Below are 12,684 nucleotides of genomic sequence, written 5' to 3'. Positions count from 1 at the left end.
GTTGCAGAAGCGATACACCACAGTCGCCTGATGGCCTGGCTTCGTCACCGAGGTGGAGGACTAGATCAGTCGGAATAAAACGTTGTTCTGCAGTCAGGTCAAAATTTCATCAACTATGCAGTTCCATCAAAACGTTATGTCTGCTGTGCAATCAAGTCGGTGATAAATAAATCATCCACGGTGCTGGGGGAGCGAGGGCTCCTTAGTCTCCACTCTCCACTGAACAACGCAGTTACCTATTGCTCCTGAATTGAAGGAAATCGAGGTTGTTCCATCATCCATCCACAAGGTGAATCTTTCAAACGGGCACAAGTTATTATCCTGGACGTGCATAGTGTGGCAGAGCATTGAACAGAGAAGCTCGTCGCAAAAAGAGAGAGAGAAGCAGACTGAACTTTTTTTTCATCAAGCAAAGTTTAGAAACTGAAGAAGCGAAAAGTACTCCGTTTCTAATTAGGTGAAATTTGCCGTTGTAATGCAGGAAGTACAACACCCTGTGTTCTGCAACCTTTTTAAAAATCACTTAAAGTCTGAACTTTTCCCAAACTTGTTACAAACCATTTCAAATTCACTTAAATCAACAACCAGTTTCCTAACTAATGCTTGAATCGAATAAAGCTTTCTAAAAATAAACTTGAAAAACACCTCAAACAGTCAAACCTTGAAGCCATGAATTGTATGTTTGTCCTGTTATGTGTTCAAACCGTGGTGGTTCCTTTCCATGAAACCCTTTTGAAATTCACTCAAAAGCCTTTGAGAAAAATAATCATTTTCCTTCCTGCCCTCATTCTCGGGCTCGGGGGCGAAGCTATATCAAAGAGCATGCAGGATTATATAGAAAAGAGCTTTGTTACTGTGCTTGGGAGGAACTACCGGCTCCTCCCTTAGACAATTAAATATTCTTATAAGGGTAGTTTAGTAATTTTTTTCTCTTTTTCCCAATATACACCCACGAACAGGGAGTCTGAGAGGAGCTCGCTGCTGCTCGATCTGCCGAAGAGCTTGCTATTGCTTGCGCCCCCTTGCCCACCGCCGTCGTCCCATAATGTCAAGCCTCTGGAGTCCACCCTTCTGTTTACCTCTCACACTAATTTCAAATATATCTGCAGGTCTTTATTAGCGCCTGTCCGCATGCTCTGCCTGTTCGTACTCTGCCTCGAGTACACTCGGACTTGGGCCCTATCCGCATGCTCTACCTCAACTTCCTCTCTAGTCTCCATTAGCGCCTGTCAAGCTAAGGGGAGGTGCTGGTGTGCTGCATGCCTACACTGTAGCCATGGCGATGTTGATTCTTGGACCTGCTCTTTCAGTCTGGAATTTTGTCTTTAGCACAAACTGCTTACTGCTCGATTGGAGACAGATCTTGACAGGAGGGATTTTTTTTTAACATTTTTTGTAAACTAATTTTAAATCTAACACGGTTTAAATTTTTTTTTCCAAAACTAACAATTTTGGCCGCGCCTATTGCCATGGCGCGGCAAAACACCTATGCATGGTGGCGCGGCGAGAGGGGTCACGTGGCAGGGTTTGCCGCGCCACCGATCTTGGCGCGGCAGGACCAGATAAATATCGCCCGCGAGCCTGCCCGCGAGCCGCCCGCCCTCCCTTCTACCTACCCTCCGCGCCCGCAGCGCCGCCGCCGCCGCGCCTGCCGCCACCGCGCCTACACGCCGACCGCCGCGCCACGCACGCCGGCGCGCCCGCACGCGTCGGCCGCGCCACGAACGAAGGCGCGCCACGGCCACCGACCACCCGCTGCGCCCGCACACCGGTGCGCCACCCCCGCCGCGCCCTCCGGCCACGCACGGCGGCTGCTCGCCGCGCCACGGACTCCCTCACCGCAATTCAACCCTCGCTGAGGTGAATTTATCTTACATTGTATCTTACATTATATTATTATTTATATACTTTAGCCGATAATTTATCTTACATTGTATTATAATTAATATACTTTAATTGTTAATTTTCTTACAGTATATTATTAATTATAGCGAAAACAAATGTCTAATTAAAAAGACACGTGAAATATAAATCTATTTATGTGTTTTTTGTGCAATAGGCATACATATATATAACGACAAATTTGGTTGGTTGAGTATTTATGATTTAAATTATTATATGCTTGTTTTCTTACATGGAAACATTAATCCAAATGATCATTTTACTCAAGTATATATTGAAAGCACAAGAACCTCCAAAATCATGCACAACATTGTCGATATCGTACTGCTATCAGCATACACAAATCGTAAAACTTAGTGACCAAGGAGGTAAAATTGTGACTATCCAAGCTATCTCATATTTCTCACAGTAATCTCAACAACATTCTAGTCTTGTGCTTAAAGCTATGAGTCCATCACAGCATTGTGCGAAAAAAGTAGACAACCTGTATTTTTAGACATATTAGTATAGAGTATAGGACTAAGTATGACACACATAATAGTTCTCAATCAATTCATCTTATACTGGGCTACTCATCCCTAGGTTAAAATTATAATGAGCTGCTCTAGCAGATGCAGACAAGCTATTGTAATAATGTAATAAGAAACACTGGTGGACAACAGGTCCATACATAGAAGTTGCTTATTTTTCTAGTGAAATTGTTTAATATGTCTGTTAATGTTACTTTGAATGTATACATGTGCTTTCATATTATGTTCCTATTGCATAACAAGTAGTTCAAATTTTGCAATGCTACATAATGTTAATTTGAATATTGTTAATTTGAATACTCTAACCCTTTGTTTATTAATTTACAACAGGATGGCCCCTCCCACGCAGCACCCGTTGTACCCCCTTCTTGAGGTGGAGTACGACGAGCCGCACCGATCATATATTTTGAGTGACACCGATGCAGAGGTGGCATTGCCTCCTTTGAGGCCCCGCACGCATACCAGGGCGTACCAGTGGGACGAGCGTTACGCGCCGTACATACGGCATGTCGGCTCTCTCGAGCTTGTCCGTGTTGTCAACTATGGTCTTCCGCCCCTTGACCCATCACTACTTACTGCAGCTGTAGACAGGTGCGAGTGCCTTCATTGGACGTAAATATTCTTATAACAAATTTGAGGCAACTAACAGTCGTTCTATTCTTATAACAGGTGGAGGCCTGAGACCCACACATTCCACCTACCTTACAGCGAGATGACCTTGACCATGCAGGACCTGAAGGCTATCTTTGGCCTTCGGTTGAAGAGACTTCTAGTGACAGGTGTAGTTGACAACGATCACTGGAGAGAGCTGGTGGCTTAGTTCACTGGCTTTCTTCCATCGGACAACGAGGTTTCCAAGAAAAATAAGTGAGCAATTTAAGCCTATTTAATACTTGCATTGCTTTCCAGCAGTCATCGGGTCTCATTTTCTTTAGTGAATTTCAGGAAAAGTTCTGGTGTTTCGTCGTCGTGGATCATAGAGCACTTTGATTACTTGGACCCACAGGTTGATGATTCAGATCGACAGATTCGCTAGAGTGTGGCTCTGGCACTTCCTTGGTGCTTTCCTCTTCCCAGATGCCTCGGGCAATACCATCAGTTGGATCTTTCTTGTCATACTACGCCAGCCGTGGGAGAAAATAGCGGCGTACAGCTGGAGCAGCGCAGTCCTGGCATGGACGTATCGACTGCCATGCCTTGCCTGCCGTCGCACCTCAGGGTATGCGAACCTTGGGGGTTGCTCCTACCTTCTCCAGGTTTGGTGTTGGGAACAATGGCCCATTGGGAGGCCCTTGCTACTGGTTTACCGGTAAGTACTTCGGTTCAATATATTCTTCGAGGCAGTTACATATGATGAAAATATTAATGGTTAATTCATTATCGTGTTCAATGCAGCAATGAAACGGGCAGGATACACTCCCTACAACTCTGTATATCTGGATACAAGCAGAGTTAGTTAGAGGGAATGTGAGGCATAAGTACAGGGAGTACACGGACGGTCTCGACGTCCTAACACAGCACCAGGTTACGCTCTCTTTACTATCATACATGTGTCTTGTTCGATGTACACTATATCACAATCTAACTCAATTACAAAATGTTCAGGTGCATTGGTGTCCTTGGGATGCTCCGGAGCTCGAGTACTATCTGAGTCCTGTCAATAGAGATGAGTCAGACAAGTACCGCTGCAATGTCCCTCTTATTTTCTTCCATGTGGTCGAGATTCACTTGCCCATCAGGGTTTGCAGGCAGTTTGGAAGAATGACAAGCTACCCACCACCACTTTACTCCACCAACCAAGAATTGCACGGATGCATTATCGATTAATAACAAAGCTACAATTCAGAGGTGTGTATGGTACAAGTAACAATCGTTTTGTTGCAGGTATGACCGTAGGAAGAGGTACAAGACCAAAGATTGGCGCGTGACACACAATGCGTACATCCAGTTATGGTAGAACAGGGACCGGCAGCCAGTCGATGCGGGTCCCCCCACGACCAACACACCTTCGACAGTACCTGCGGTGGCTTCACAGGTCTACGAGGACATATATCAAGCCCCCGTACACTGAGGAGGCGATTGACGAGGACGACGAGGAAGATGTGATCGAAGATGTGTACGACATTGCCACTAGAGACGACACACAACTACAGAGAGCCCCGCTTCAAAGATACGTGGTAAGATACTCGAATGGTACAATTTGTTATCCATTTGGTATTAAGTATGTTTACTAAAACTGTCCAACCGTGTTTCTGTACCCAAGCGACACAATTATCAAGGATGTCCAACGAAGCAGCGTTTTGGCTTCACGAGTCTAGATGGCAGGGGCTAGGCGTTCTCGAGGCTTTTGTGGAGGTAAACATAAACTTGTCCGTTCCGAAAATGTTTCTTTAGTGTATATGCGTTTGGGAAATGCACTAACTTTAACGTCTATTTATGCAGAAGGTGAAGCGGAGCTGCAGGAAGCTAGCTTAGAAGCTGAGCTGCATGGACACTCCTTGGGTGGAACCGACAGTCCCGGCGCGGTCGGGTGGCACGTCTTCTAGCTCTTTGAGAACACCAGCCAGCTCTTCTCAGCCGGTGACAGGTGCCACTTCCGCAGTGCGTACACCACCACATCATAGCGCTGGGAAGGACTCTGCAACCGAGGACGACGACGATGACCCCCCGAGCTTCCGCAGACAGCACCACCAGTTGGATGATTGACCGTGGGACGAGATCGGCATGTGTCAGCTAGGTGGTGCCCCGCTTGGTACCCAAGGAGCATCACAGGTACTAACAAAGGTAGTTTCTTTAAATACGTAGGCTCTATGAACTAACGATCATAAAGATTATAAGTAATCATGCATATCATATACTTGTAGGGTACGGGCCATACGCACCGGCAACGCGACCACACCGACGTTGGCTACACTCCCAATGTGTTATCTACAAATCCGAAGAGACAGAGGCATCCGAGGGATCCTTACACTCCTGGGACTTACTTGGTTATGTCAAACTTATGTCGAACAAATATTGTCGTCCGAAACTTATGTCGAACAAATGTTATGTCCGAAACTTATGTCGTCCGAAACTTAGTTGGTTATGTCGAACAAATGTCGAACTTATGTCCGAAACTTGTCAACTTGCGCACGGACTCCTTTTATTTGCTTCATATTCGTTTCAATGCATCGCGACAGCACTGCAGGCGAGATTAACTAGCAACTAGTTCGGGAACCGGCAGTCCTGACGTATCTCGCCGCCAGTGGCCGACGTCTTGACCCCGATCCTCCCGAGCTTGGTCATCGCCGCCACGAAATCGCCGAAGAAGGCACCCTGGCTGGACGCATAGTAGTCGACCATGCTGCTCGACCTCATGTCGGAGTAGAGCACCTGATCGGTAGAAGGCGTTGTCGAAGCCCACCGGCGAGGGGTCGAGGAAGGCGAAGGCGTTGGGGTCGGAGCTGCAGGTGCCGTTCAGCTGCGACGCGAAGCCGGGGTCCATGGTCGCGTCGCTGCCGATCCTCACCGACAACAGCTGGTCTTCTGTCTACGTCCAGGTCCTGCCGTGGCGCGTCAGTGCCGCGCCAAGATAGGTGGCGCGGCAGACCCTGCCACGTCACCGGTCAGCTGCCCGGTCGTCGCCATGTCACACCTCTCGCCGCGTCACCATGCATGGCGCGGCACAGGTGTTTCGCCGCGCCATGGCAATAGGCGCGGCCAAAAGTGTTTGTTTTAGAAAAAAATAAACAATGTTAGATTTAAAATTAGTTTACAAAAGATGTTAAAAATAAAAAAAAATTCACAGGAGGCAGGAGGTTCTTGAAGCACGGGATCTTTTTTCTGTTGCGTGTCTTGATTCTAGCAAACTGCAGGACATTTATGGAATCTTATTGGAGAACTTAGTTTACTAACGGTAGATTTTACTTAGCTGTTAATAATCTTTTTCAATTTTTTGACAAATTACTAAAAAAAGCTAAAAACAACCATTTACTTCTTCAAATATTTACTAGTGTTTATTGTTTAAGATCTGGAAAGAAATATTCACCAGCAATGAAACCTGTCACTGCATCTCAATGCAAACAGTAGAAGGATTTGGGAGATGACGGCGACGAACAACGGTCCGAAGTGATCACTGCAGTTATGTCCCTGGCTTTTCGCCGTCCTCATCTTTTGTGCCGGCGTGGGCTGCATTTGCTCCTGTCCGCCGCTTGCTCCATCGGCCCTCTTCGCCGGGGTCGCCTTCCCTTGGCGTCTCCACGTCTGTTCGTCGCCTCTCTCTACGTACGCGCGGCGGCGGCGCCTCCGTTGCTGTTTGCCCTGCTCCTTCGGACCGTTGACCCTTCACTGCTGCGTTTCGTATCGTATCGTCGTTATTGTCTGCTTGTGTGTTGCTGGCGGGGCCGGGATATATATCCATTTCCATATTAGGTTCTTCTTCTTCCTCGATTGTTCTTCTTGTATCCACGATGCTGTTCTGTGATGTTTCTGTCCCCTTGCTCTTCGATGTGGGCTGCCATTCCCTGGTGTGGTTGTCCCTTCACATCCTTCTCGGCGTGCCGTGTCTCTGTCTCCTTTGCGATCACTTTCGTTTCTTCTTCGTTGTGCGTTGCTGTTAGGACAGTGGGGTACTAGCTTGTACTACTGGGTGAATTATTGGGTCACCGACGACTTCAAGGATCGCCCCGGAGACAGCAATGGTATAAGACTATCAGTTGTGACTTGGATCATATCACGAGTCAAGTCTTTTTTGACAGCAAAATATTTGAACTAGTCCACGAGCCCTATATTGAAAGACCGTCAAACACGAACTAGCCTACAACCACAAAAAAAAAAAAAAAAAAAAACAAATTAGCATGCATGGTTCAGAGCAACCGAATAACTTAACCCCTGCAGAATTTTCTACTTCAGTTATGATACGCAGCTCTCATTTTCCAATCTCAAGTCGCTAAAGATTTTGAGCCTTACCGCGGCAACCATGGCCAAGGAACTCCCCACTTCAATAAAGCTTCCATGGGTTGGCAATCATAAAGATTTGAAATACCTGAGCCTCCGTGTATGACTTCTCTCAATCAAGACTCTCTTGGCTTCAAGAGTTGTATATATAGACTTGCAGTGCCTCTGTACCAATACCGTATCAGATTGGAATTTTTTTTTATTTTTAATATTTTTTTAAACTAATTTTAAATCTAACACTGTTTAATTTTTTTTCTTCCAAAACTAACATTTTTGGCCGCGCCTATTTCCCTGGTGCGGCGAAACGTCTGTGCCGCGTCATGCATGGTGGCGCGGCGAGAGGGGTGTGGCGACGACCGGGACGTTGACCGGTGACATGACAGGGTCTGCTACGCCACCTATCTTGGCGCGGCACTGACGCGCCATAACCCACGGCGCGGCACTGACGCGCCAAGGCCCACCGCGCGGCAGGACCTGGACGTAGACAGAAGCCGATTAGCCTCAATTGCAATTGAACGGGAGCTGAACAACTACAAGTGCCGCGACGCATTGAAACGAATATGAAGCAAATAAATGGAGTATGTGCGCAAGTTGACAAATTGCCACATAACATTTTCATTGGTTCGACATAAGTTCGACATAACCATCTAACTAAGTCTGCAAGTTTCGGACGACAATATTCGTTCAACATAAGTTCAATATAACCAACTAAGTCCCAGGAGTGTAATGATCCCTCGGACGCCTTTGTCTCTTCGGATTTGTATGCAACTCATTGGGAGTGTAGCCAACGTTGGTGTGGTCGCGTTGCCGGTGCGTACGGCTCGTACCCTGCAAGTATATGATATGCACGATTACTTATAATATTTATGATCATTAGTTCATGGAGCCTACGTATTTAAAGAAACTACCTTTGTTACTACCTGTGAGGCTCCTTGGGTACCAAGCGGGGCACCACCTAGCAGAGATATGCCGATCTCATCCTGCTGTCAATCGTCCCACTGGTGGTGCTGTATGCGGAAGTCCGGGGGGTCGTCGTCATCGTCGTCCTCGTCGTCCTCGTTTGCAGGGTCCTTCCCAGCGCTATGATGTGGTGGTGTACGCACTACGAAAGCGGCACCTGTCACCGGCTGAGAAGAGCCAGCTGGTGTCCTCAAAGAGCCAGAAGACGTGCCACCTGACCACGCTGGGTAATCGGGTTCCACCCAAGGAGTGTCCATGTAGCTCAACTTCTGAGCTAGCTTCCTGCAGCTCCGCTTCACCTTCTGCATGAATAGACATTAAAGTTAGTGCATTTCCCAAACGCATATACACTAAAGGAACATTTTTGGAACGAACAAGTTTATGTTTACCTCCACAAAAGCCTCGAGAATGCCTGGCCCCTGCCCTCTAGACTCGTAAAGCCGAAACGCTGCTTCGTTGGACAGCCTTGATAATTGTGTCGCCTGGGTACAGAAACGCGGTTGGACAGTTTTAGTACACATACTTAATACCAAATGGATAACAAATTGTACCATTCGAGTATCTTACCACGTATCTTTAAAGTGGGGCTCTCTGTAGTTGTGTGTCGTCCCTAGTGGCAACGTCGTACACATCTTCGATCACATCTTCCTCGTCGTCCTCGTCAATCGCCTCCTCAGTGTACGGGGGCTTGATATGTGTCCTCGTAGACCTATGAAACCACCGCAGGTACTCGTCGAAGGTGTGCTGGTCGTGTGGGGGACCCGCATCGACCGGCTGCCGGTCCCTGTTCTGCCACAACTGGATGTACGCGTTGTGTATCATGCGCCAATCCTTGGTCTTGTACCTCTTCCTACAGTCATACCTGCAACAAAACGATTGTTAGTTGTACCATACACACCTCTGAATTGTAGCTTTGTTATTAATCGATAACACACCTGTGCAATCCTTGATTGGTGGAGTAAAGCGGTGGTGGGTAGCCTGTCATTCTTCCAAACTGCCTGTAAACCCTAATGGGCAAGTGAATCTCGATCACGTGGACGAAAATAAGAGGGACGTTGCAGCGATACTCATCTGACTCATTCCTAGTGACAGGACCCATATAGTACTGGAGCTCCAGAGCGTCCCAAGAACACCAATGCACCTAAATATTTCGTAATTGAGTTAGGTTGTGATATAGTGTACATCGAACAAGACACATGTATAATAGTAAAGAAAGCGTAACCTGGTGCTGTGTCAGGACGTCGAGACAGTCCGTGTACTCCTTATACTTGCACCTCGCATTCCCTCTAACTAACTCTGCATACGTCCAGATATACATAGTTGTAGGGAGTGTATCCTACCCGTTTCAAAGCTGCATTGAACACGATAATGAATTAGTCATTAATAATTTCATCATATGTAATTGCCTCGAAGAATATAGTGAACCGAAGTACTTACCGGTAAACCAGTAACAAGGGGCCTCCCAACGGGCCATCGTTCCCAACACTAAACCTGGAGTAGGTAGGAGCAACCCCCAAGGTTCGCATACCCTGAGGTGCGACGACAGGCAACGCATAGCTGTCGATACGTCCATGTTAGGACTGCGCTGCCCCAGCTGTACGCCGCTATGTTATCCCACGGCTGGCGTAGTATGTCAAGAAAGATCCAGCTGATGGTGTTGTCCGAGGCGTCTGTGAAAGGACCTTTAAAAGCGGAAACGATTAGTAAAGGGGGAAACTCCAAATAAAGAGTAGTACCACCCCTCACAAGTTAGCCACAGAGTATATAAAAGATACTAAATGAATCTAGGAGCCAAACGCCTGCAACCAAAGAGTTAGAACACAATACAATTCAGTTTGGCGTAGGGGCTAATACCGGACGTGTCCGGTATTTACGACTTCAGTGGAACAGCCCCGAACTTGCTCCTTTTGATTTCTATCTTCAATCCAAACTGCAGGAAACTATTAGAGATAGTAGTATACACAGAGAACCTGCAGAATAGCTAGAGCAACACAAATATCAAATGAAATGCGAATTGAGACACGATATTTGTTTTACCAAAGTTCAGACTCGTTTGAGTCCTACTCTCCGTTGAGGGGGCTGTGGGTGACCCAGCGAAGGTCAGCCCTAGAGGGTACCATGAAGGTCACTCTAGCCGGAGTCTTTTCCAACTCCTTTTCCTCCTTCCACTAAATGATTCTGAGGCGGCGGAATCGACCGTTACAAACTTTCCAAAGCAACCACAATCTCTCGGGTGCTCTCCGGCGACACCTAGCTGTCTAGGACCGAAGAGTCCAAGAGTAACAAATGCAAATCATGAGATTGACAATATGCACAAGTGCTCAAGTGGTGGCTTGCTCTCTTTTTCAAATTCTCTCTTAACCCACAAATTGGTTTTGCAATTTGGATCACACACTCACTAAGAGAGGGTTTAGGAGAGTTGGCAAGTCTCAAAAACGTGTGTGTATGTCAGCAGGATCAGCAGCCTCCAAAGGTGGAGGCTTGGGGGTATTCATAGCCCCCTTAGAAAACTAGCCGTTTTATAGCCGTTGCAATACCGGACACGTCCGGTATGCCTCAAACTACGCCAATGGTAACTAAGTTACAGTGATGTTATGAGGCGTCGGAACTTCCGATGAAAGCCGGGACTTCCGACCGTCGGAACTCCCGACTTACGTCGGAACTCCCGACCCTCAGTAAATTTGGAAAACATGTAACTGAGTTAAAGTTAGTGAGGTGTCGGAACTCCTGATGCATGTCGGAACTCCCGATCGTTGGAACTCCCGACTCACGTCGGAACTCCCGACCCTCAAGGCTTTTGAAAACTAGCCGTTGGCTTCTGGTCATCCATACCGGACACGTCCGGTATGACCAGGACAATGAACCCTCCAAGTCAATTAGAGCGCGAGACGTCAGAACTCCGGACCCATGCTGGGACTCCCGACCGTCGAAACTCCCGACGAACCAACCCAAGAACAACAATTTTACAGCTGCTAGACAAATACCGGACACGTCCGGTGTGAATACCGGACACGTCCGATATTGCTAGACCAGCAAGAAATCAGTTAGCTCTTTTGTCGCTCAAATACTCAAAACTCACATGGGTTGGCTTGAGCACTTATGAAACATTATCTATCAATATGATGCATCCTTCTTAATAGTACGGTATACCTATTAAACTCAAGATCAAAGAAAAAATGACTTTATACCACTTGAGTTGATTTCTTTTGAATTGATGTTGTCCCTTCCAATCTTCATCAAGTACGGGTGCTAACATGTTGATGTTGATCTTTTCACTTGAGCATAGCCATCTTGAGCATGTGACTTGATTCCATTCATCAAATTTGAATAATCCCAAATGTATCAAGTCACTTCCATCAAATACTTCATTATAGATTTGATCCTTCACATCAATATGACCATCTTAGCTTGATTAGTACCTCAACTAAATGCAAGTACTTACTTCTTCACCCTAGCTAGGTTCTTCGGCCACCAAGCCATCGCTTGCCCTTCACCCTTGCTTAGTACCTCGAAGCCTTTCCTTGCTAACTTCACCATCTCAAGCCATCAAGTCACGTCTTGTGTTGAATCATCCATTCATATGTATTGTTATCTTTTTCAATTTAATTTAGCAAGCTTCAAATATGAGACCATTCCATATGCAATCCATCATGTCTCATTAACTAATAATCATGAGCTTGCTTTCACATAGTACATAGAAATCCCACAATAAATAAGCCTTCACATTAATTCTATTTGCATTGTTGTCTTGTGCTTGAACTAGATTGTTTATACAACAACATATCATTTTGGCTTTCATTAAGTACCTGTGAGATAACCTATTACCTGTCCACACTTAGCAAACGGGTTAGTCCTTTAATCACGTTGTCATTCAATCAACCAAAACCCACTAAAGGGCTAGATGCACTTTCAGTCTGGGAATAGGAAAGCACCAAGGACGTGCGTGGCGCGGCCGATGCAGCAGGCGGTGGGCGTGCGGGCGGCGGGCGGCGGCGAGGCGGGCAGGCAGGCAAGGTGTACGGGCAGGCATGGTGGCAGGCAGGCAGACAGAGGGAGGGCGGCGGCTCGCGGACGATATTTACCTGGGACTGCCGCGCCATGGGCTATGGCGTGTCAGTGCCGCGCCAAGATCAGTGGTGCGGCAGACCCTGCCACGTCACCGATCAGCTCCTCGATCGTCGCCACGTCACCCCTCTCGTCGCGCCACCATGCATGGCGCGGCACATGCGTTTCACCGCGCAAGGGAAATAGGCGCGGCCAAAAGTGTTAGTCTTGGGAAAAAAAATTAAACAGTGTTAGATTTAAAATTAGTTTAAAAAAGTGTTAAAAATAAAAAAAATCTCAGATTGGAACTTTT

Source organism: Miscanthus floridulus, chromosome 6, assembly GCF_019320115.1.
Source record: "Miscanthus floridulus cultivar M001 chromosome 6, ASM1932011v1, whole genome shotgun sequence".
Taxonomy (NCBI): domain Eukaryota; kingdom Viridiplantae; phylum Streptophyta; class Magnoliopsida; order Poales; family Poaceae; genus Miscanthus; species Miscanthus floridulus.
The sequence above is the reverse complement of the archived record's forward strand: the minus strand, read 5'-3'. Positions refer to the sequence as shown.